Below are 26914 nucleotides of genomic sequence, written 5' to 3'. Positions count from 1 at the left end.
ACTTTGCATTCCTATTTTTTCTTTCATATCTTTCAATTGCTTATTCATTCAAATGAGGATCTTCTTAGCCCATGAAACTTCTTTTTAAGTGTGGGGTTTTTTTCCCAATGACTTTTAAGAATGTACTTTAGTACACCTTGTCTGCTTATTTGCCAGTTCCTCACAAAAAAAGCCAAGTATGTCAAGTATGTCATCCCTTTACAGAAGCTTAATGGGGAGCGCTTCCTTATACATTTTTCCGTATGTCTGCTCAGTCTTCTCCTTGCAGTGGTTCTACTGATGTGCTGAACAAGAATATCAGGTTCACTGGTCTATAGTTCCTTGGATCATCCCTGGAATCCTTTGTAAAACTTAGCCATTTCACCATCTTCCTATTGCCTGACACTGAAGCAATTCCCTGTGAGAGGTTACGCACTAGGGCTCACAGTTGTGTTATTTTATCCTTCAGTTGGTTTAGAGCTCTTAAGTGAATACCATCTGGTCCTAGTGGGCTGTCAGTGTTGTGCCCTGGGAAATACAGTCTCTTAAGAGAGAACTCTAAGTGTGGTTCGTCATGCTTAAGTACAAGTGTTCACTGCTTTTTCCCTGTTGTTTTGTTTTCCACTCCTAGGTAATTTGAATGCCGTTTTAATCATTTCCGCTTGGCCTCACAGTCAGACAGCCACAGCACTTAATCAGAACGAAGACTGCCTAATGAAAAAATAAACATTATAGAAATGCTGCTCTTTTGATTAAAATATTTGTCACGCTTTCTTGCCCACATAGTTTGTTTTACCCTCTTCTTACGTTGATGAAAGAATCTTGCAGTGTTCACCTAGAGAGTTCACAACATAAGTCATGTACCTTTATGCAGGATTATGCCTAAAAATAGATTACTGATCGTGTTAAATAGCCACAACTGTGCTGGCACAATGCCGTGCCACAAATAATAGATGTCTCTTTAAGGCATTAGGACATTTAAATAGGAGTATGGATAATAAGGGATGGGAACCATGTGTAATCAGCAATGTGAAGGCAATTACAAGGAAGCAAAACAAGGGGACATGTCAGAAGGTGTGTGAGAACAGAAACTCAACTAGCCAGGTTCCCACTAAAGCTATGTAATTATTTTAAAGCTTTGAAGCATTTCCTAGCATACTTGGAAGCCTCCAGTAATTTATTATATTGCAGTTTCAAGTCTTACAAGAGAATTAATAGAACTTCTGTGGAATCAGAATTTTAGGTGGACTGTTTAGTTGGCTTGTGGCATTGACAACACACAGCATACAGTAATATATATTCAGGCCTTTATATCTGCAAGGAGGGACCAAAGCATTTACAGTGTCTAAACTAGAAACCATTTTTTGATGTTGCAGATCTAAATATCAATCACCACTAAATGTAAGTAACTTTCCTACCTAGCAGACTGCTAAGGAAGACTTTAGAATCTCTTGATGGTTTTGTTTATGCATTTGCTTATGCAAGAACAGTAAATCTCAATAAAATTCTACATTTTGATAATAGCTCCAGATTAATTTTAACTGTGATCACGTGTAGAACAAGTTCCAGCCTTTCTAAAAAAGATTCTACAGGTTTGCTTAGAAGGTGGATCAGGTGCCTTTGTAGGATTCATGACTCACAATTTATAAAGCCATGTGGAATATAGTAACCCACACATTTTGACTATGTGAAAGTTTTGTTTGAAAAGAACAGAGATGTACCAGAAAAAACGATTGACTGAAGTTATGTACCTCTGTTGTAAATTGGTGCTTTAGAATTAGAATCAAAATTACAGTCATGCTTTGAATGTGTCTATATTATCGTCTTAGAATGAATCCTTTTCCATTCCAGAGTCCTGGTACCCCAAAGATCCCTGCTGCAGCTATTGTTTCACACTTTGTGCATTGAAACAAATTGAGTGTCCCTAGCTACAGAAAAGCACAGGATACTCTATGTTAGGGTCTTTCTCACACATAAAATATGGCCAAGCCTCACAGTCATTTGCAGGCGTCACCTTACCTATCTTCAGCTGCTGTACCAAAATACCTGCAGTTCTGGATTACATGTCGGATGGCTGCTTCTTAAGCTCTCTCCTTTGTGTGGTTCACAGTGAAGATTTGGCATGTGGGTAACAGGGTCGCAGTGTGGGACATACATAGAGTTGGAGGCAGAAGAACCCTGCTCAATAGTTAGCTGCATATGCACCTGCACACGTGCACAGTTTTACTGTTGCTAAAATTCCCCGGTAGCAATATAGAACTTCTGGGAATGATCTGTCCAGCTCTTTACAAACAACTGGTTCAAATTCGGTAGCCTTTCAGCTGTGTGTGTACAATGGACAGGTTACAACCCTATGCAGGTCAGTATGGCTGTACACAGAGTATCAGGCTGCAGAAGATATATGGGATGCTGTGATGGAGCCACTCATGATCTGGGACATTCTGCAGAGGGAGTGAGGGATGCCCATGGACATGCAGTCTGACAATCCAGCTTTTTGTCTCATCAGCCACAGAGCAGCAAAGGACACAACGTGAAGAGTTTTCGTCACAGATTGTTCATATCAACTCTGACAGTGAAAAGCACCCACTTAGGACTGGCTAGCCATGAACACGTGTTCAGCCTAGCATGGGAGCCAATATCTGGTGGGTGTCTTGATGCAGATACTGATTTCAGTGGCCTTTGGGGAGCGGAGTGAGAGCCTTTCTCTTTCACAAGCTCACCCCTCTTTGCTCCACCTCTTGTAAATGGAAACAAAATTACAGGCTGTTCACAGGAAAGAGCCTAAGAGCCTAATGTCTTGTTCCTTTGCAAAATAGCAGCCATTGTATGTCACTCCTGTAAAGCAACAAATAATACACTGTCTTAGATTAATAGCAGCTAATTGCCATACACAAACACAGGAGTGGATGTGCTGTTGAGTAATTATGTGTCTTGTGAGTCTTATGTGTCCAGCTATATCCATAGATGTGCCATAGGCTTCCCTAGTTGGATCAGCAGTGTCTTGGTTGCTGAAAAGTGCCTTTATGTTAAATGATGATACCCACCTTCTTCTCAGTCAGGATTGCACTGTGTGTCCTTCCAGTGCGCTACCTTACTGAAGTGATTCGTACATGCTCTGAATACTGGGATCACTGCACAACAGTACGTTACACTTGTGAGGAAAAGGGAACTCTGCTACCAACTCTTTCCTGGGTTAACTGTGACTCTGCACTTACACTGGAAGTCTGTCTGCTGCCTGCCAGATGTGATCCTTCCCAGAACAGCTGTTACAGAGAAATCTTCCCACCAATATGCACCCAGAAAATTCTCAGGCCAACAAGCACAGCCCGTAGTGTTCCAGCTTCTCTGGTAGCATGTTCTGCTGGTTGATTTCTGAACCTGCTCCAGAAGCAGCAAGGCATAAAGCTGTTGCTCAAGAAAGACAGCTGATTTTCTGCTATTCTTCTGCTGTTAAATTTGTGTCAGTTTCTATTGTTTCGTCCCTCAGTGGCATCAAGGCACTATGGGTAGGCAGGCTGCAAATACAGGAGTAACTGCTTGGCCGTGGAGCTGTGGGAAGAGAACGAGTCAATTCTCAGCAGGAAATAAATGAGTAGTTTAAGCTACTCCAATGGTAACTCCATAAACCTCAGCAACACATTCTCTTGCTGCTGCCTGTCTGTAACCTTGAGTGACTTTGAGAACTGAACTGTCTGCAATTGTCTGTCTGTGCATCAGCTCATCTGCACAGTATTACAGTCTTCTTTTATTGACAGTACTTCCTACTTCCATCATCACCACATTCCAACACATCCCCCTATTTTTGTACACCGCAAAGATATTACTGTGTAATGCAACAAGATGACTAACATTGCTCCTGTTCCTTGCCTGCCTTAACATCTAAAAATTCATTAACCACCTTCACATCCCTCCTTAACACTGTGCTTTGGTGCACCGCCTACAACAATTTGGAAACAATCTGTGAGTGAGCTGAGAACATTACCTCCCATGCCAACCGATATATTCTCTTTGTTTCCTGGGCTCCTCCATCTGGTGGCATCCATCTGCCTTCCCATGGACTGTAGGCTCTCTGGGGCAGGACTTTCTTCTGTGAGCTGTGCCCATCCTGTTACACCTACAGAGCTGGTGGTTTAGTTGCTGTTTTTTTAGGCAAAATTCCTTTTAGGTTACCTTTAATTTTTAAGTAATGCATGGAATGATTTGCAAGAACGTACTCTCAGATCTAATAACTGTTGAAGTCAAAAGCCTAGGATTAGTTACACAGTTGTGTGCAGAGGAAGATTTGCTGGCTTGTTTTCTTTATATGGTTTGGTTTGTTTATTTCCCTATAGGGACAGCACTTTGTGTTTATTCCTATCCTGCACAAAAAGCCACAGTGGAAGTCATTGGTAGGTTCAGAATCCTGCCCATATTCCTCACCCTGACCTCTTTAAGGATGGTGAATTTTGGAAAGTACTTTAGTTATATATCTGAATAATTTTCAAAATTACAACTTCAGAAGTATACATTTTGCTATTGTTGTCCATGTATAGAATGAAAATTGTGTATGCTTTATGGGAAATACTCTTTTAATATGCTGCCCCTGTATCAGTGTGGAAGGCCTAGAGTAAAACAAGCTTAATGACTCTTGAAGCCAGTGGAGAGTCTTGCTTTAAACTATTGTTCAGAAATGCAACCGCACGTAGGCAGTGCCCTGCAGTGTCCTGCCTGCAATCTTTATCCATCAGGTAAGAACAGCAGCTGTTGGGAGACATCAGCTCCAATCACTTGAGCATATAGTGGGTCACAAGTAACTGATATGTGTAAGCATGCACATTTGCCACCACGTGTCCTTTGATGCCTTAGCTTGCATGCTGCCATGACACTCCTGCTGCAGGTGTGCAGCCTGCCTTCCCATGGCACTTGCGGGTGCCCAATCCTGCTGCTCATGGGGCAAAATTTTCCCCTTCTTGGTCTCATGTTCTTGCTTTTGCACTGCTGTTCTCATGGCCTTGCCCCAGCAAAGTCAGTAATGTGGCTATGGTGGGTTCTCATAGGAAGCAACTGCAGCAGTGGGAGAATTACCTGCCTTTCTCCTGCTTCTACCCCTATTGCTTGGAGCCCAGATAATACACATGCTTGGAGTGTAGCATTTGGTCAGCAAACACCAGCCCTGGCCAGCAATAACAGCATCACAAGCAGGAATCACCAGCAGCAGCTTGAGCAGGTCCCAGTACAATTTGTGTGCTTTCTGCAAGGGACTTTCTGGGCTGACCCTGCTGCACTGGAGGGCAGCCCTGGGGAGGCTGTTCACCTGAGAACCCACATCACCCCTCCTCCCACTGACCACTCAAATATTGCTGTAGAGGGAGATTATGTAGTTGCTGTTTTGTCAGGATAAAAGAAAGTATGCTGAAAAGGAGCTGGGAAAATGAACTGGAAAGTAAGAATCATTGTATGGAGCACAGGCAGCAAGGAAAACCAGGAGCTGAGCCTGATTTTAGAAGATAACTTATTTAAGGTTCTGAAAGTGAACTCAGGATAATGGGAAAAGTAGCTGTCTCTCTCAGAGAAGCTAACAAATTCTGGAGCACATAAAGAAAACAAGTCCTGGGATGATTACAGTGTAGTTTGAGCCTAAATATACAAGGCATCTATCTCGGGGTGGTCAGCAAAACAGTCTTGGGGTGGGCTGCCAAACCTGCCAAAGGTCTGGGCCCCATGCTGCCATGCTTGCCCTGCTGCTTGCCACTGAGCTGTGGTGGGTGACACACTTGTGTCCCTGTACCATGCTCCAGAGAGGCAGGGACATGCTTGCAGGCAGCACAGCTCAAAAAGCTTCTCAGGGAGTGCCAGTCCAGGAGGGCTTCCAACAGTGTGAAGAGGAGTTGTTCCTTTTGGTTGATTCCTGCTGCATTTGGTGAAGCAGCCCTTGCTGGTCCTAAAGGCACAGGATTAAAGCAGAGAAGCTTTTCATGTCATTATTGATTTATCCTCTTGATGAAGAAGAACACAGAGTGGTGGATATTGACAGCTGGGTTCAAAGTGTTCCTCGTCTTTAATTCTGGGATGAGGAAGATGTCAGCATTTAATTTGCATTCTCATCTGCTTGATGCCTATTAGAAAACAGTACCTCCATCAAGCAATGAAGGCATTAGTAGGTGAAGGAGGCAAGCCATCTGTGTTGCACATGGAATCCCCGTGTATTTGCCAAGAGAGCCCTTGGCTTCTGGTGCTTTTCCTCCGCCATTAGCTGCTCCCCTGGCCAGGAGGGCCATGGTCATCTGTGCATTGTGGCAGTCAGGACTCAAGGGGCTCGAACTTCAAAAGGAACAGAGGCAGCCCCTTGTTTATTCCAGGTTCTCCCCAAACAGCCTGGCAGGGTTATTCTTTCAGAATCCTCAGGACATTAATACACATTTTGGTAACACCTGCAATTACAGAAAGCGTTCTGCAATTCAGCTATGCTGAGCATAGCCAAGAAAACATTTTTTAAAGACAGTTGTGGCATTCAAGGCATACTCTTTCCCTTCCCTTTTATTCTTCACACAAAGAAACTTGGTTGGAAAGCTCTCCCTTTCTGAATGCTGTGCCACAGGAATCTCACCGCTATTCTTCGAAAGGAAAAAATTACACACAAAATTACAGAAATTGTTAGTAACACTTTTTTTGCCACTCCTGAAAATCTGATACTGCAGTACGTACGTTTTCCTATGAACGCAGGAAAGGCTGGAAACTCAGCATGCTGTGTATTTCCAGAAGAACAGGATCCCAGACCATTAGCCTCGTCCAGTTCTGGGCAGCAAGACCAGGCATTCTTCTGGTTGTGCAGGAAATTAGTGTGGGTCATATGGGGTGAAACAAGAAGAATTAAAAAGCCTTTGCCTTTTTATAGCATAGATTTTCATCCCAAATTCATTTGGGCAGGTACAGTGACTCATAATTACTGATATGCTTTCCATTAACATCAGTCAGCTCCCAGTTTTATGTTGTTTCCTGTTAATGCAGTAGTTCCTGTAGCTAAAATACACAGCACTTAGGTTTGGCTTGGGATCACTGTGCAAGTTCATATTTAAACAATTAACCAACAGATTGGCAGGTCCCCAGTCTCTTGCTTTTAGCATTTACGGTGATGTTATAGGACGAGTTCAACTCAAGTGATCCTTTTTGTGAATGAGATACAGCTTCACTGGTGTTGACAGCGTTCACATGGTATAAACGTGGTGCAGCGAGAGGTAAAAGAGATCTGCCCAGTGTGTGCTATGCAAGCCAGAGCCTCATAAGAAAGCAGCAGAATTCCTTTATCTAACATTAATTAAGCATATTTTGCAAAGTTCTGGGGATTCTTGATAAGCAGTGTTGTTGTGAAATACCTAATGTAGAGTATTTCTCCAGGTAGAAACGTTTCATGTTTCTGCTGTTTTTACTGCATGAATTTTTCTCAGACAACTTTAGGCTGCTGTGGCAGAGACTAAAGGGGTATAAATCAACACTGTTCTGTGGAGCACTTGTGATAAAAACTGATGTGGGCTCATGTTGGTGCCCTACCACCTAGAGATTTTTACCCTGCATGTTTAGAATTATAACTGCAACAGGAGCCAAATTCTGCCTTGCTGTCCAGATTCAAAGGTGCCTGTATTGATAATGGGGAAAAGGAGCTTTTTCAGCACAGTCTATTCATGGGCACTCTTAAAAGAAGGAGATATTAATTTTTTTTAGATTATATTTTACCACTTCTTCTCACATTGTGTATTATACAATCGCAGGAGCAGAACTGAATCCATCTTATACCACTGAAAAGAAATCACAGTTAACAGAAAGGAGTAATAACAGTAATAATAAGTTTAGATTAGGTATTTTTAGTGGTAAAGCTTTAGCAGTAGAAAAAGGGGCAATATGCTGAGTGAAAGAGAACACTATCAGACAAAAAAAAAGAATTCATTTTCAAATGTGCCTCCAAATAACTCTGTTATATTAGCACATCTTTTCAACTCGGGTCATGACCACGTTAAGCTTCCTACCCAGTCAGGTCATCCTGTGGGTATAAATATATGCTCTAAGTTATATAAAAGCCATCCAATCCTATTTGCATTGTGGCTCCACGACACAAAATGCTATAATGGCCTTCTTTTTTGTGCCCTGTGCTATCTATAAAGCAGGCTTAGGCCCTTTTGTTCTTAAGGAGGTCAGCTGTCACCTCGCTCTCTTAATGAGCTTCAGGCATTCCTGGAGAGTTTTCCAATATTGCGAGGCATGCCTGGCCCGGGCAGGACAGCTACAGCTCTGCCAGCACCTAGGCGGTGCAGACAGATCCCATGTGACAGGTTATGCAACAGGAGCTGGGCTTTATATATCCCTAGGACCCTGAGCATCTAAAGGGCTCGAGGGAAAAGAGCATCAGGTGAGGAAAAAAATGTTTGCATACTGTGCTTCTTGGAGTGCTTTGGCACTGTAGTGAACCACATTAGACTTAATCTTATGTTTCATCAAGAGGTCAACTTGAAAAGAATACCTGAGATGTAGTAATATTTTGTGTGTTTTGTATTGTAGGGACTGAAATTCTACAAAGACTCAGAAACCATGCTTTTTCCGCTCCGGAGAATGACACCTGGGTATATGAGGTTGTTGCAGGTATGAAAATTCTGTCTTTTTCTTTGCTTTTAATTAGACCTTTGAAATAGCAGTATTTCTCTTGCTCAGACTGATTTGATTTCAAATTATTGCATGACCAACCCAAGGGAACATGGGCTTCTGGTGGGTTAACTTGCATAACGACTCAAAGAAGTCTTAATTAAGCCTCTGCTGAAAAGTAAATGAATTATGATAATTCTTGATAATTGGTATCGTGCTGGAATACTGAATGCAGAACACTTGAAAAGGGTTTATGTATCTGCAGTGCCCGAACAGAAACTACTTCTCCATCATTTCTCTTACAATGGCTTTGTGTACTCGGGGCAGTAGGAAAATGTTAATGGGAAGGATACTGGGTTCCCAAGTGACTCAAATGAGCTGTCAATGAAACACTTCAGCCAGCTTCTATGGTTATTATAAATCTCAATCAGTATTGACCTCTGGAACACTGGGGGACCAGACTATCAATCATTATATGAAGAAAAAAATAAAAGAATATATAGAAAATGTTTTACATCAGCTATCCTGGACTTGGAGAAGGCTCAGGTTCTCTATGACCTCACTGCAGCCTTCCAGTATCTGAAAAAGGCCTTCAGATGGATGGAGGATGCCAGAGAGGGGCTCTTCGTCAGGGGCTGTAGCAATAGGACAAGGGGTAACGGGTTAAAACTTAAACAGGGGAAGTTTAGATTGGATATAAGGAAGAAATTCTTTACTGTGAGGGTGGTGAGGCACTGGAATGGGTTGCCCAGGGAAGTTGTGAATGCTCTTTCCCTGGCAGTGTTCAAAGCCAGGTTGGACAGAGCCTTGGGTGATTTGGTTTAGTGTGAGGTGTCCCTGCCCATGGCAGGGGGATTGGAACTAGATGATCTTAAGGTCCTTTCCAACCCTATCTGTTCTATGATTCTGTGATAAATAATTGAGAATAAACAAGCTCAAAAATATATATGCCAAAGTAGACCGTCTTCCTTGCTGTACTCCAGATTTTTATATTTACGGAGTATATATTCTTTTGTTGGAAAATCTCACAGCTCTGCATCCAAAATCATAGACTGCAGTAGCTGGGAGGTGACAGTTGAAAGGCTTAGCTAAGGATGCTGTGTTTCAGTCCTAGCAGTGAATTACTTTCATGCCTCCCTGCATATCTTCTGATATCACCTTACACAGTAATTTTATTTGGAATTTCTTTATTCTGCTGCTGAGGTAGCCACACTGTCAGCCACATTTATCAAGGTAAGAGCTCTGATTATTTAAGCTCACATAAAAAACCTGGAATCTGGAAGTGACAATCAGGTTCCTTGGAATCTGTCACAGTGGTGCCAAGCCTTCTGCCCATGGACTACAGGGGAAAGCATAAACAAAATAACTATTTGAGGCCTAGTCATCATTTCAGATAAGAAATGCTGCAACTAGAAAGACACGTGATATAGAATCATAGAATAGTTAGGGTTGGAAAAGACCTTAAGACCATCTAGTTCCAACCCCCCTGCCATGGGCAGGGACACCTCACACTAAACCATATCACCCAAGGCTTCATCCAACTTGGCCTTGAACACTGCCAGCCATGGAGCATTCACAACCTCCCTGGGCAACCCATTCCAGTGCCTCACCACCCTTACAGTAAAGAATCTCTTCCTTATATCCAATCTAAACTTCCCCTGTTTAAGTTTGAACCCGTTACCCCTTGTCCTATCACTACAGTCCCTAATGAATAGTCCCTCCCCAGCATCCCTGTAGGCCCCCTTCAGATACTGGAAGGCTGCTGTGAGGTCTCCACGCAGCCTTCTCTTCTCCAGGCTGAACAGCCTCGACTTTCTCAGCCTGTCTTCATATGGGAGGTGCTCCAGCCCCCTGATCACCCTCGTGGCCCTCCTCTGGACTTGTTCCAACAGTTCCATGTCCTTTCTATGTTGAGGACACCAGAACTGCACACAATGCTCCAGGTGAGGTCTCACAAGAGCAGAGTAGAGGGGCAGGATCACCTCCTTTGACCTGCTGGTCATGCTCCTTTTGATGCAGCCCAGGATACGGTTGGCTTTCTGGGCTGTAAGCGCTCACTGAAGCCAGCTCACGTTCATTTTCTCATCAACCAACACCCTGAAGTCCTCTGCAGGGCTGCTCTGAAACTCTTCTCTGCTCAACCTGTAGCTGTGCCTGGGATTGCTCCAACCCAGGTGTAAGACCTTGCACTTGGCATGGTTCAACTTCATGAGGTTGGCATCATGCCGCCTCACAAGCATGTCAAGGTCCCTCTGAATGGCATTCCTTCCCTCTAGCATATCACCCGAACCACACAGCTTGGTGTCATTGGCAAACTTGCTGAGGGCGCACTCAATCCCACTGTCCATGTCAGCAACAAAGATGTTTTAACTCACAGTGCTAATATGTGTAGGAATTTATAATTTGCTTTCTGGGTAGTCCAGTGTATCACATATATTAGGCAAGCAACAGTAAATTTCTTTTCTGATTGTTATTCTTGTAATCAGTAAATAGTTAATTTTTTATCTTTACTTTGATTGACATTTCCTGCTTCTTTGTTGGACTTGACAAAGAGACTGGTGTTAAAACTTGTCTTCTTGGTCTAGTCCTACCTGCAGAGCTAATAAAAGATGCTACTGATCCCTTTTAGCCTTACTTCCCTGAATTAGTCACTAACATTCAAGGGAGCATCAGTGTGTCAGTAGCTTATCTGCAGGAAGGAAGAGATCTTTGTACTCCACAGAACAAGAAAGTCCATGGTTGGCCTAAACCTCCATGCTTGATTCAGCTCTCCCTCTCAGCCATGTAACCAGAGGGAACCCTCTTAAAGTTACTGAAATCAATGAGTTAGAAATGAAAGAAAAATCATCTCAGAAATGTGTGCTTTCTTTTTCAAAGTGATAAAAAGGCAGGAAATGGGGGGCCTTCCAAAGTGTGCCGAATACTCTTCAGCAGAAAACAGTTATACTATATTAGATCACTACCTTTTGGAGGTTCAAAGACCCACATTTGTGTTGCACTCAGCTGAATCAGAGTTTAACTTCTCCTGTTTCTCCCATAGACTCAAGCTGCAGGAAAACTTGCTACCAATTCATCCGACACAGTGCTGCAACGGGCAGCATTGCTACTGGGAATGTTTGGGATCAGTATATCCAGCTACAGTACACACCAGCTAACTCAACAGAAGAGACTTCCCCTGACCCTTTAAGCTGCACTGGGATGTGACCCAAGAAGTAATGACTTATGTCACAGTGCTGATGAGTGGCTTTTCTGCCTCAGTTGCTGGTGTGGCAGTAATGAGACACTTTGCAGCTGTGATTTCTACATGCAAGTTAAAAAGATGGAAGAATTACCGACTTATTCGAGAAAGACAAAAAGAAAAATGACTAGCAGAGGCATCAGATTTCCAGATAAGATGAACTGTCTGTAAATACAATGGACTTTTTTTGTTATCCAGTGTATACATAGAGATCTAAAGGTATAAAATGCTGTTAAAATTGGAGTAGGTGTAAACAGACTGATGGAGTACCATGCTTCATTAGTGTCACCTTGTTGCAGCTTTTGCTAATTGACATGCAAAGACTGACTTTGAAAAGGCAAAGTTAGAAGCAACATATTCCTTATTACAAGAGTTAGACCAAATAAAAATAATGTTTCATAGACTCTCTGTGCTATCTAACTTGATATATACATTTGTGTGTATTACAGAATCTGTGCACCCTAATGTTTCCTATTGAACTTAAACATTTCTTGATGCCTTTTGTGTTTAAATGTTTGTGTCTTGTAGAACAGGCTGGTAGCCTTCTGCAACAGCAGATCAGGTAACTCTCTAGTCTGTACAGAAACTCTCTACTCTAGAAAGTATCAGTAAAAATAACAGGTTGGAATTCACTGCAGCACTCAATATCTACTCATATTCCTCCACAAAGCCCACTCAGCTCATAATATACATTCTGATTAAAATAAAGATAGAGATTGACCTTTTATTTCCCTCCTTTTCCCTTGCTTTCTTGTTCTACTCACTCAATGCAGTAGCTTATTCAGGAATGTTCTCTTTCTATTGGTTTGCATTTTTCCAACTGTTTCAGATGCTCTGTAGCTTCTTCATGCATATGTTAGCATTTAAAACCTTTGTACTCGGTTACTAAATACAAATATTATTTTGGGTTTTTTCCTGTGGTTAAAATTATTTCTTCTGTCAACACTGTTTATATTCAGCCACTAAGGGGCATCCTACACAGCTGAATATTTTGAAGCCTTTCGATTACTCATTGCAGCTTACAAACCACGAATGGAATCAGGTGGAAATTTTTACTTTTTTTAATGTTTAAATTGTTCTTGCCTCTGTCTCCGGTTCTCCCACCCTCCAAGAAATGTCCCCCCACCCCCCACAACTGCTGTTACACTGAAGAAGATGAGAAAATCAGTGTTTACAAGGTCGGTTTTTGCAAAGTACCAGGTCACAAATTACCTCCATCTTGTGTGGCCTTCTGCTTATATTGAAACAAACAAAAAATCATATTATGGAACATTCTGCCTTCACTTACAAGAAATGAAACAAAATACTCAATGCCCTTGACAAAAGTAAGAATAATATCTCTGGAAAGCATTTAATCACACTGATTGAAGATACACAGTGTGAACCCCACAGCCACCCTCAATATGCCATAGTAATGGCTTTTTAATCAATGCATATGATTTCGGGCAGCTGCATTGCTGTGAACTGATCTGCCCCCATGCAACAAGAATGTAAGATCATTAGATGTTTTCAGTGCCATTACTATGCTAATATGAACTCTTCTGTTAGATAAAAGCTAAGAGTAATAACAGTATAGTGTTAAGAAGATATACTAGAATAGAACGAGTGATAACTTGACCACTGAGACATTCCCATTTTACTGTATCATGGAAATGATGCTCTTGAGGACTATGTATTTTTTCTGTGAGAGCTGCTTTGAATAGTTTTGAAAGTTTTATCTGGTACCACTGAAAATGACAGGAAGACAGCACAGGCAATAGGCAAATGGAGTGTGGGGAGGCTCAGTAAAGGTATGAGCCTCAGGAGCCTCAGGAACATACAGTGATTGCTGTTTGTTAGAGCAAACACTCATTGGCAGAGGAAGGAAAGGCAACTCACAAAGGAGCCCGTGGTGCTCTGCCTTTGTTCAGCATGTTCTGAAGTACCAGCATGGTCCCATGGGCTCCTCACTCCTAAAGGAAGCTGGCCATATGAAGTTGTCCTACTTCTGCACCCACTACAGCAAGGGGCACAATGCACAATGAGAACAAGCTAAAGACGTTTTCTTCCTAGTTGCCAACTAGCTAATTTTGTCCCTATCCCTGTGCTCAGTGTGCCATGTGCTTGGACCCTACCTACATTTCCCATGTTTATAGACATCTAGCTCCAGCCTGCAGGCTGAGTACGTGGCTAGGCTCTGAAAATCTGTGCAGGACACTGCTCTGTGCTGCAATTCCCAATCCTGACTGCAAATTTACTCTTCAAAGGTCTGATCATGCCAAATTTCAAGCATACGTTCCTGTCTTATTGAAGTCAGAGTGTTGGTTAAGGAACATCCTTATATCCTTTGCCAGACTGAGGTATTTAATCTCTTCCTTGATCTCCCCAAAAAGCATTTACATTTAAAATGTATTAGTACTTTTGTATATGGCTTTTGCTTCACAAATGTTGGCAATTCATCACCAATTGAATGCTGATGCAAGTCAGGAGCCTGGTGAGCTTGGAGAGGTTAATGCTGCTTTACTTAGTTTTGAAAAGCTTTTAAGAATCAGCAGAAACAGATTTCAGTTGGCATATAAATTGTTATGTTTGAGGAATTACGCCCCAGGAGTTACCTTTTACCTTCCCTAGCTTGTAGAAATATTTAACTAGAAGTACCATTTAAGCTAGTAAATATTAAACCTTCTTTACAAATACACTTCAAAAGCCATTTCATAAAATTTATCAGATTGGTTTTACCTCCAATATCAGGCAAATATAGGTCAATATCTCTTGACGCCAAACAATTTTAACTGAACTAATCCACTTCTAACAGCAATAACTTCTCTAGTCTGAATGATGTCTTAGTACATCAAGTTAATTATCTTATTCTCTGAGAAGGTATCCCAAGAGATTCTGTAGCTGCTTGGTTCATATGCCTGAGTCCACATCCTAAAGGCAAGTGCAAAGAATGTATTAAATAATCAGAAAACCAAACATGGCTGGTATTTTCTTCAAACAGATGTAGCATGGACTGGAGACTTGTTTGAGATAAATGGCTTTGCTAGCGAATATCAGAGAGCATTCAAGCGTGATCTCCTGTGTTATGTGAAGTCTATTATATTCACTTGAATATTTTAGGAAAAACTCTGTCACATATATATACACAGTCATCTAAAACAGAATTTCTGTCTTCTTGCATCAGGACAGAAGACAGAGGGCAGACAACAGTAGCTGTTGAGGACAACTACTCAAGGTGACATTCATTTACAAATAAGGAAAGCATAAAGTGAAAGCAACATCTCTGATGTTTTTTCACACATCTTCTGAAAATTATGTTTCTGCAGCGAAATTATCACTCTAGAACACTATTTATCTCTCAAGCTGGAGTTTATAGCATTGTAGATCATGCATTTCCAAATACGCCATAGACCAAGAAGGAAAACTGGAGTAGTTACCAAGTAGTTCCCAAGTAGTACCAGTAGTTATCAAGATGCTCTGTCCCTTACTAGGCTATGGTAATGTCACCATGACACTGAGCCTCTAGTTTGCGTATCACACTAAGAACAGAACACTAACAAGAAAATTCACTCTTCTACCCCTAAATTATGTGCATGTGTTTTTATTCAGCAGATAGGCTTCAATCTGAAGAACCAGATCACTTGGGTGGGCTCTCTTCTGTCCTTCAGCTACCCTGAGGTTCCATGTTGTGCAATGCTGCTGTCTAGTTCATAAAGTATCCACTATGGCCCTTGATGAAGGTACCGCATAGCCTGGGGGTTGTTCTGGCAGCATAATCCTCATGCCACTGGTGCCTTGCTGAGGAGCCCTTCATTTTAGACCATGCATTTTTACAGTGCCAGGAGCATGGACATCTGGCCTCAGCTGAGCCTTCAGGTACCACCAAGAAAACTGGGGCACTAACGCTGTGTGAGATATTCCTTCTTAAAATGTTCTGTGTCTACATTGTCTTTCCAATCACAAGCTGTACAATGAGTTTATCAGTGGCAGAGCCATGTGTCAGTGATAATTCACATTTCTGGCACCAGTCAGACGTGGCCACAGGGATTTAGCTGAGAAATGGGTTTAGCCGTGTAGTGCAATGGCACTTCCCTATGAATATATTAGCGATTAAAAAAAAAAAGGTATTAATGCTTGTCACATCTTTTCCTCCCGTGGGTAACATGACTTTTCCCCTAATAGTTATGAGTACTCAATGACAACAAAAAATAATGCCCTAAATCAGTCTTGTCTTTCATATTACTTTCTCATTACTCTTCTACAACTATCAGAGTTTAATAAGGTAGCTGAAAGGTGGTTCAATCAAACAGTAGATTAATGAGGTTCCTAGGGCTATGTTCACCTCAGTTTTAACTAGGTGCCTAATCCTGAGCTGCAGTGTGTCACTGACTTTGAGTCAGAATGTTCCTGCCTCTGTAATGAGTGTAAGCATGAAAACAGCCCAAAAGGGCCCAGGAAGAGATGCTACTTCACCTCCTTAGCAGCATGTTTGCAAGTGGTCTTTTTTAATAGTGCAAAGTGCTCTAAACCCACTAATCCACACATTTTCAAAGCTTTTAGGAACTTCATGTTCCCCCCACTGAAGAAGTCCATCATGCAAGGGAGATATTGGAGGCAGGCTGGTCAGAGCAGGTGTCTGATCAAACAGAATAAGCACTTGAATTAAGTCTCAGTGGGTACTTCCACATGCTTCCATTCAGAAACGATGGGTGAGATTCACCTCGGCTTACATAGGAGATGGGGAGGTTTTCTGAGTCTGACAGTGCTCTCAGCTCACTCTACAAATACAGAAAGAGGTCCTGGGGAGGCCACCTCCACCCTGACAGCAGCCTGAAGGTGCTTTGTGATGAGCTGAAGGAGTGTGGATGATTTCCTTACATGAAAGCATTTAATGTCTGGGGTTTCTTTCATTTTTTTTCCTGTAATTTTCCTGGCTGTATCCTGTTGCAGTTATTTAAAGCAGAGTAGGGAAGAAATAGGAAGGCAGAGTGACCCTGCTGCTGAGAAAGGGTTTTAATCTTCATAAAAAAAATAAAAAAGGCAAATAACAAATTGGTTTGTCCTTCAGTCTGTGTTCTTCAGAAATGAATTACAGGAACTTGGAACTCTCAGCCCAACAGGGATGGTAGCACACAAAGACAAAATGCATGAAAGCTTGAACAGAATCATCACTGCCAGTGAATAACTCAACCACCAAGTACCTTCCCTAGCATAGCTGAGCCATATTTCTTTCTAATAAGCAAGCTTTGCTCTAAGGGAAAACGCATGGGATTGTGCTGTGCTCCCCCTGGTGCTCTGCAGCTGCACCATGGGAGATCCTCACTGTAGGTGAGGAGAGGAAGGGTGGAGGAATGGCACCAAAACCTTTGCTTCACCATGACCCTTGGATGCCACAAGAGCCCCTCAGTCGCTGCTTCCAGCCAATGCAACCAGAGTACAGCTGAGCTTTAGTGAGGCTCCCCATCTCTGTCCTGACCTATTTCTTTCCACTGATTATGGAAGGGCCCTACTGTGTCTGTGCTTCTGACAGGCATCTCATTTCCCAGAGCTAGCTAAGATGAATCCAAGCCAAAATCGATCAGCTTAACTATCAAATTTCTCACCACGAAAGGCCAAGCTGAACTTGCTGTTACAGCAGAAATATAACATGGCTCTTGACACTTGGTTTTCCTGAGCAACAAAGTCACAGTCATGAACAGCATCACAGAACCACAGAACAGTTTGGGTGGAAAGGGACCTTCAGAGATCACCCAGTCCAACCTCTTTGCCAATGGCAGGGACATCTTCTCTTAGACCAGGTTACTAGAAACCTCATCCAACCTGGCCTTGAACACTGCCAATGGTAAGGCAACTTGTTCCAGTGTCTCACCATCCTCATAGTAAAGAATTTCTTCTCGATGTCAAGTCTAAATCTACCCTCTTCTAGTTTAAAACTGTGTCCCCTTGCCCTGTCACAACAGGCCTCAGTAAAAAGATTTTCTCAATTTTTCTTATAAGCCCCCTTTATATATTGAAAACCCTCTCTCCTGAGAAAGGTCTCTCCCGAGCCTTCTCCTCTCCAGGCTGAAAAAGCCCAACTCTCTCAGCCTGTCTTCATAGAAGAGGTGCTCCAGACCCAGATCATCTTCATGGCCTCCTCTGGACCTGCCTGAAAAGGTTCATGTCTTTTTTTTGCTGGGGCCCCAGAGTTAGATGCAATACTCCAGGTAGGATCTTGTGAGAGCAGAGGGCCTCACTCTTGGCCATACTTCTTGTGGGGCAGCCCAGGATATGGTTGGCTTTCACACACTGCTGGCTCATAGTTTTTTCCACCAGTAGTCCCAAGTCCTTCTTCACAGGGCTGTGCTAATCCATTCATCCCCCAGTGTGTGCTGATATTGGGGATTGCCCCAACACAGAGACAGGACCTTGCACTTGGCCCTGTTGAACTTCATGAGGTTCACTTGAGCCCACCTCTCAAGCCTGTCAAGGTCCCTCTGGGTGGCATTCCTTCCATCCAGCATGTCAACTGTACCACTCTGCTTGGCGTCATCTGCAGTCCTTTACAGACAGAAGCAGTGTCAGAGTGCCACACGCCAACACCATGTAATGCATGTTGAAAGGGGTATGAAGCAGCACAGCAAACGATTTTGCATGCGTCAGCCCTGAACTCTCTCCAGCCCCAAGCCATCTTGTGTTACTCGTGAGCTTCACTATCATCCCTGAGATTCGATTAAGAAGTGAGCTGTGTTTTACCTGGGTTTTCATGGTTCCTTTAAAACTGGATTTCATGAACTCATAATCTAACAAACAGCCCTTTAAATGAAATATTCTTTTGTCAATACATATACTATAGTATTCTTCCTTTTAACACAATGTTTGGAGTAAAATGTTACTGGTTATTACATTCTTTAATCCCAGTGACTGCTGAGAAGTTCTCCATAAATAAAAATTGTCATTTATTTTCAACACAGGCATCTCTAAGTAATTGCATACTATCGCTGAGGGTGAATTATCTGCAGGTCCGTGCTGCACTGTAAATAAAATGCTGTGTGCGCTTTGTGTTATGTGAGCTTAGGTGGTGCCAAGAACCTGAAATCATTCACTTTACCAAGAGAGGGTGAGAAGAGAGGGATATGGAGCACACAGCTCAGGTTCTACATTTTGGTCTGATGAGGACCTCCAGTACTTGTTTCAGTTCCTCACCTACAAAAGGCAGGTAATAGTATTTCCTTTTTCTCACACTTCTGCTGTGCTGATGGCAGTGGGAGAGGAGCCAGTGTCTCCCCACGCAGGCTGTGTGTGCTCCGGGTGCTGGTTCCCCCAGGCAGACACCTGCCCTGATTTGGGCTGAATGGGTTACCCTGGCTGACCACAGGCACTTGCGCTGGAGAGCCTTGGCCTTTGCACGAAAGAGTATGAGTTTCTACCATAGGCAAGAATACAACAGTAAACAAAATGGCCTGTGGCTTAAAATGAAGTTCTCTTGAATAGAAATGACGGCCTCCTGGGTGTTGAAGATCCCTTCCTCCTGAGAAAAAATCAAAACCTGACAAGATCTTAAGTCATCTGACTCCACATCCATCTGCAAGTGACTCAGCAGTCTTCCCTTCCTCCAGCTGCATTAGTAGTGTGTTGAGTGTCCTAAAGCCACACATGATATCAGTCCCTGATGAATGAACATCTACCACTCTTGTTGCAGAGGCCCCCAGGACATCCCTGCTGTGGTACATGTGTACTAAACACAACTTCCTGCCCCAATTTACTTTCCATGCAAATGAGCAAGCTGTAAATCTGACAGGCCACTCCAGCAACCTGTTAGGGTTTCTGGAAAGCCAAAGATGAGCAATGGATTTTTTTTCCTGCCTTTTTTGTCAGTGGTTCCTAATAAAAAGAGGAGGAAAACTATCACTGTGCTTGCACAGTGAGAACAAAGAAACAACTGAATCAGTCAGACCATCAACCTTGCTGAAAACGTCCGTTCTGTATTAGATAATATAGGAAGGGAATTATGCCAGTGTCTTAGATGCTTTGTACATACCAAGTCTGAAACAATGATATCTAATAGTTGTGATGTCTAATTAGTATAATCTTCATATGGTTATTTATGTATACATAAACAATATTTTAGTATCAGAATCCATTTGCTTCCATTTACCTGAGAGGTGCTGCAGCTGGTGAACAAGCTTTCACCTAATAAGTATGCTATTATCATGTGGGCCTGAAGAAATTCACTTTAGAGTGGTTTGGGATTTGGCTGAAAGAGTTTCAGAGCCATGAGTGATTGTAGCTGAGGTTCATGAAGGATGGGAGATGTCAGAAGACTGAAAAAAGGGTAAATACCTTTCATACGGAAAAGCCTAGGATCAGCTTGGCACTCAGCAGTGCTCAGCAAATGTTCAACAATTCTTGACAGATAATCAGAGCTATCTGCAAACCCAGAGAAAATAAGAGGATAAACAGCAGCTAACTTGTTCACCAGGAATAAACCATGTGCAACCAACACAGTTTCCTTCTTAGACAACATTACAAGTGAGTGAGCAAGCATCATAATGACTTCAGTAAGATGGCTGCAAACGACATTCTCATACGCAAGCTGGAGGAAAGCACTCAAATGAGCCACAGTAATGAGATTACAGGTCTTGTCCAAAAGCCTACAAAGAAAGAGTGTCGGGGGGGGGGGGGGGGGGGGGGAAAGTCCAGAATGGGCTGCAGCACATTACTGTGAATGGGGGCTGCCTGATATCTTTACTAATGACTCATGTTATAAGAGTGGGTATGCATAAAACATCAACCTTGGAAGGTCTGCAGGAGACGAAAGACAGGAGCAGAATTCACAATGATCTGAAATCTGCAAAGTGCTCTCAGATCAGTGGTGGGACTCAAGAAGGACAAGCACAAAACCCGTGATGCTGTGGCAAAAGCACCAGCTGTACGAACACAGGGTAAAGAGCAGCACAAGGTTGATGGAGTGAAACACAGCACCAGGCAGCAGTGCCAGATCCTTGTGGGGGGCAGGCAGCAATCCCATGGGGATGCCAGGGTTGGGGGGGGAGGCTGCAGGGCATGTGTAAGAGTCCTTCTGCTTTGTGCTGATGAGGGCCCAGCAAGACCACTGTGTCTCATTTTGAGCACCACCCTTCAAGGAAGACGTGTGCCAGTTAAAGAGAGCTCAGAGGAAAGTGATACAAATAGGAAGTGCAGAAAATATGACCTGCACAGAACGACTGAGCAAACGGGAGAGAGGAAGGCTGATAAATGCCTGGAGCCAACTATCTCCCCACCAACACTGATTGTGGGCACCATGCCTGCAGCGTGTACCTCTGCTGCCTTACAAAAAACAAGTGGGTTCTGTTTCACTCCCATACCTTATGTTCTGTGCCAGAGAACTCTTGCAAAGCTATGGCTTCCCTGCTTGTGATACAGGGGTAACCAATGTACAGGGGGGTAATACAGAGAAATTGTACAAGGGGGTTAAAGGAATTCCTTTGCTTAAACAAAAGTATTGTCTGTCCTAAGTACCTAACATGCCAAGACACTGACTACTGATGAGGGGGAGAAGCAGATGCTTAGCTCTACTGGTAAGGGACAAAAGCAGATGTTTGGTTCTACTGAGAAGTGGGGAAGTGCAGACTGAGCATGGACCAAACCCTAAGGCCATGTGTGAAGATTAAAAGGTGAAAAGTTTAAGAAGAGGAATACTCATTTAATTCATCTTGAAGACCCCTACTCACAAGAGGAAGACTCAGCAAAGGACCTTCTAGCCCATTATAATATGAAGCAGGGATAGATAATAAATATGTATAGGCGTATCAAGTAACCTAATGCATATGTATATCTTAAGAGAATAAATGTAAAGGGAAAACAACCCTGAGGTGTGTATACTTTGGAGGAGCTATCCCCATGCACCTCAGCGCTGACTAAAAGCATACCTACTTTACAACTTTAAAGAGTTGTGGAGTCTATCCGCGCATCCCTTGGTGATACTTTAGTGGGTGTGTAACACACACTACGGTGTTGCAGAGTTAACGGTGGATAAAGCTGGCTTGGACAGGAGGCTCAGGGGTGCCTGATTATCCTGTTGTCAGCCAACACACGGGCCAACACTTGTTCATCCCCAGAGTCCAGCAGTCAAAGCAGCTGTGTCAGGATGACAAAGGCTGGAGGTGGCACCAAGCTTATCTCCAGGAGTGCTGTGTCCCCAGCTCTGGCCACCTCACAGCCCCAGGAGGTGCCCCAGCAGCATGAATCGGGATAAGGCAGGTCACTGCTGTGGGAGAGCTGGGCAGGGGGATGCGAATGGAGCAGAAGCTGAAGCATGGCTGTAGGAAAACAGCTGAAGTGGGAAATGAGGCCAAAACCTTTAACCACAGATCTCTAGCACTGTTCTCGCTGTGACTCCTGAAACAAATGTAATTAAACACTAAGAGCAGACTGAGTGAACTTCAGCATCAGTAATCTATTAGGTTTCATTAATTCCCCTTTCCATGATAAACTCTGAGACAGAGCTGTGATCTTGTCTGTGCCCTGTAGAAAATTATTTTCTGGTGGTAAACAAACATAAGTATCTCCAGTGAATACCCAGCTGAATACACAAATAACTGACTGCTCAGTTCAGCAAGTCTGCCATAGCACATGGTGGTGGATAGAGGCAACTATCACGTGTCTACACCTGCCTCCCCCTGCCCCAGCAATGTGGGGTCATTGGACCCACTGCGAGTCTTCATCATTGGATATCTAGTCTCACCAGTCACAGCTGCACACCCATAGGGCAAGCCCTTTACTGAGGCATTTCACACAGGTCTCCTCTGTATGAGACCCTGCTGACCAGAAGGTGATTGGTGCAGGAGCTCAGTTTCAGGTACATAGGATATAGTCCAAAATATTCATACTTCATGCTTAACACATCAAGGCCAGGTTTGATGGGGCTTTGAGCAATACTGTCTAGTGCAAGGTGTCCCTGCCCATGGCAGAGGGGTTGGAACTTGATGATCCCTTCCAACAAAAAACATTCTGTGATTTTGTGATGATTCTAGGAACATGCTAACTGGGGACAGGGATGCTGCCACATGTAATGTAACCATTCTGCTATGAAACTTCATAAACTGTGCACCTATATGTCCATTTTTAGGCATTAGTATCATAATTTTATGCGAATATCTGCTCTTTTCAGTACTTTCTTCATATCCTGGAATTTTCACTCTTTCCACTTGTCCATCTTATGCCCAGTTCTAGCATTTGGTTTAGATACATGGTCCAATTCACTACTCTGATTATTTTTATCTGCTATTCAATATCATGCCTAAGGTAAGGCAAAGTAAAGTTAATGTGATAGCAGAAATCCCTGTTATATTTAGGAATGGAGCTTTTATTTCATATGCTATTGATCAGTGAGAGACAAAATGTTATTGCAGGTTTCCTCTGCAGTGTTCCCACATGACCAGTATGTGGAAATGTATGAAGATCAAAAAAGCAGAGAAATTATATATTTTCTTTCAGAAATTTGGATGCAAGTAGAACTGATAAAAAAAAGGATTAAAATATTTAGTGAAAAGTTCCACCTCTCTGTTAATCTCCTGTTGAAATCCAGCTCTTCTTTCAAACAGCTCTAGGACAACTCGAAGGACTTGGGCAAACACCAGACCAGAACTGTTTTTCCCAGTGTTCTGAATTTGCAATTGGACATGCAGAAGGGTTTAGATTTAAATGTTTGCTGTTAAAACTGGCATCATTTTACCATAGTTGTAAAACCCAATCGATGCCCTTGCCCTGGTGAAGGTGATTACCTCCATGCAAGCCCTCACCAACATGTCAAGTCAGTACAAATGAGCTCTCCATGTGAATGCAGCCATCCCACAGCCAGCAGCACACTGCAAGAGAAAGTGGGTCTGGAGCTCAGTGTGCCCTCAGGATCTGTTTTGATTCACTGTACATCATTTTTCCATGTTGCCTACTGAGGCTCTTCCATAAAAACGATGTACATGCTTCATTTTAAGTAATCTCTGGTGGCTTGCAGCCTCATTCTTTGAAATAACTGAATCTGAATATCCATTACTGCAAGGTGTTTGAGGGCAGAATTCCAGACAACATCCTTAAACCATCCCCTTAACATGCCTGTGTTCACAAATTCACCTGTGCAAATTCCTGCATTTACAAAAAAATTTTTAATGCACAATTATTTTTGCCAAATCAGGAAACTTTCACAAGGCAGGAACAAGGAAGGATTCAGACAACCCCTGCTAAGCATCTGTGCTTAACAGATGAAGGGAGAAGTGGAAGAGAACAGGCTTGAAAATGAGACTAAATCAACTCCTAGCACCTGCTGTTTATTATTTATATTCCATGAAAATTGTAATCGCAAAATCACAGAACAGTTAGGGTTGGAAAAGTGTTAGCAAATTAAAGTTTTCCTCCTTTCTACAATGAGGTGTTTTCTTCTTTGGGAGTCTGTCTGGGTGCAACCGCTGTTTACCAGCTGAGCATACAATGAGGCTAAGCAGCTTAGCCAAATGAATCATCTTCCTCTTCCCTGCCAAAAACTGCCTCATCTGTGAAACACCTTATGGGAATAAGGTAACCTCTGCCATTTTGAAGCAACTCTAAATATCTTTGAAGAAGGCAGAGGTTATAAACTTGATGCAAAAACTCCAGGCTCTTTCTGGTGTGCTGTACTCTCCCACTCTGATTTAACATGTAATACATCCTTCTGTCTGCTAACGTGCTTGCAGGAGGCATGCAGTGAAATACATAGTTACTACTGTAGGAAATGCTGAGGGCTGAATGTGAGGGCCAGGCTTTTTACAGTGGCCTGATTTGCTCCTTTTGCAATATATAGAAACAGAAATTACAACAAGTCTAGAGGTGTGATGAGCAGCTTTGTAAATCCTATCCATGTGCATATGCCATAGAGCAAAGCCTACTCTATACAACAGGCAGGAGAGGGGATTTCTGGAATGGATTCCATAGAATCATAGAATGATTTGGGTTGGAAGGGACCTGAAAGTGCATCTAGTTCCACCCCTCTTGCCATAGTCAGACATCTTCCACTAGATCAGATTGCTCCAAGCCTTGAACACTGCCAGGGTTGGGGCTGCCACAGCTTCTCTGAGCAACCTGTGCCAGTGTCTCAACACCTTCATAGTGAAGAGTTTTTACTTTGCTCTTGAAGCACTTCTGTGTACAAAGGTGGGAGGAAGGTGTTCAGCATTGGTGTTTTCTTGCACTCTGGACTGTCATTCCAATTATGAACATTTAGATTTAATATATCTAGCACAATGCTGATTTAAGTGCATATGCTTATGCTACCAATGTTTCTTGAACTGCTTTAATTGTTTCTAACAGCTCAAACATCTTCCTCTGTAGCATCCCTTATGGAAGCACAAGGCTCAAGAAATTCCTCTGTGTTGAAACAACCACAAACTAGGAAGAGTTGGGGTAATGTAGAAAGTCTCAGGTCCTGCAGCGTAGCACCGTCTCTCCATTCAAGTTCCCTGAGAGGAAGAGCTAAATCCAGTTGCTTCTTTTGTCAGAAACACCCTAAGTAATTTCCATCCATAGGAACGGTGGTCCCTGGTAAGACTCTGTGTCAACTGTGTGCCAAACTCATGCTATCGAAAAGCCATGTGAGAGATGTTATTTGCCATGTTATGGCTGAGAGTACCTGCAAATGCCACACATACCCTCCCTGAGCATTCTGGGTGCTGCAGAATCACCACAAGGTCAAACCCACATCTATCTGTGCCACTCCTGCCACCAGAAGAGCGTTCTCATTTCATAGCAAATCTGCAGCATCACTGGGATGTTTTGGTATATGGTTAGAGCAGAGTCAGCATCACTCCCCCCACCACCACACAGCTGTAACGACAACACCTCTTCACTAAGATAGTCCTAGAGCAGCTGTAAGCCAAGTTCCTCCCTATATAATACACATATCATCATAGGATCAAACCCACTGGCAAAATATATAGGTGGTTATTATGGCAAGGACTCAAAGTAACAAAACTGAAACCCATTAACAAGTTTCTCTATATACTTAGTGGCCTTCTAAGTATTTAACTATATACACAACCCATCAAGAAAGGCCTTTTTACATGTAGTGGTACATCCTGGGGGATGGGGCAGAGTAGTTCTCTGTAATTAATCTGTGAGCAGATGAAAATTTGCTCTTTAGGAGCAGTTTGTCAGGGAGAAATGCTGAAGTGAAGGTGACTCCATGAAACATAATTTTCATGGGGCTGTTAAAAAACAAACTCCCTTTTTAAGGAGCAGCTGGCTGACATCATAGAATATAAAGTGGGGAGCAGTTAAGCTTGCAGGATGAAAGCTAGAAGGTATCTCAAAACATATCAAACCTAAATATAAGTCCTAATATAAAAGCTCCAACATTGCTTGATGGCTTTGAAAAAATTCAGCATTTACTCATATCGATTCAACCCCACTGCATTTGGTAGGACCCTGCAGCGTTCATTACCAGAGGGAATGATTCAACAAAGCAGCCCTTCAACATCAAAACTGATTTTATTTTTGCCTTGCTTGCACCTAATTGATAGTCCATGCTGTTTGCTCAGTCTTGACTCTGCAAGTTTCTCCTCTCTGACTTCATTTATCAGTAAGATGCTTTCTGACTACTATGTAATGTGGATGTACTTCAATGTGCTAAGAGAGAGCAGGTGTTCACTGGTCATAATGCATTGACCCACTGTGAAAATACTCCACAGACAGCAGAGAAGGACTGCCTGACTGTGCTAGTCCCAATGTTGATTTCACTGGGTTTGGATCTAAATTCACATAAATCTGCCATCAAATGGCACCACAAACCCCATAATTTTCTGCTTAACTCTTGGGCTCTCCAGACTAATTTTTCCTTATGTTGTAGGGTTGCTTCTTAATATTGAGAAAGAAAAAATTAGAGACATTATTTAATGATCCATATTTTTTGTGCTATTATTGCTTTGTCCTTGCAAGAATACTTTCAAGAACTTTCAAGATACTTTAAAAAACAAAACAAAACAAAAAACTCCCACATTCCTCCAATTTTGCCAATTTAAACAACGAAACTGGAAGATCTGTCATAAAATTCATGAAAGCAGTTCCACGGAAAAATACAGAGGAAAACACAAAAATAAAAGA

General features: G+C 42.6%; 1 protein-coding gene across 2 annotated transcripts in view; it reads left to right on the top strand.

The window, feature by feature from the left end:
- ERICH1 (glutamate rich 1) overlaps window positions 1-8530 on the top strand; it is a 99771-nt gene extending 91241 nt beyond the window's left edge. Inside the window, exon 7 of one of the 2 annotated variants that reach the window (XR_004549502.1) lies at window positions 8509-8530. The gene's annotated coding sequence lies outside the window, so the exon portion shown is untranslated. Of the gene's footprint in view, window positions 1-610; window positions 712-8508 lie in introns of those variants that run through there. The other variant, XR_004549501.1, reaches the window with a different exon arrangement.
- Window positions 8531-26914: the final 18384 nt, after the last annotated feature.

The sequence above is a fragment of the Melopsittacus undulatus genome, chromosome 3 (genome assembly GCF_012275295.1).
Source record: "Melopsittacus undulatus isolate bMelUnd1 chromosome 3, bMelUnd1.mat.Z, whole genome shotgun sequence".
NCBI lineage: Eukaryota > Metazoa > Chordata > Aves > Psittaciformes > Psittaculidae > Melopsittacus > Melopsittacus undulatus.
This window is presented reverse-complemented; position numbering and strand designations above follow the sequence as displayed.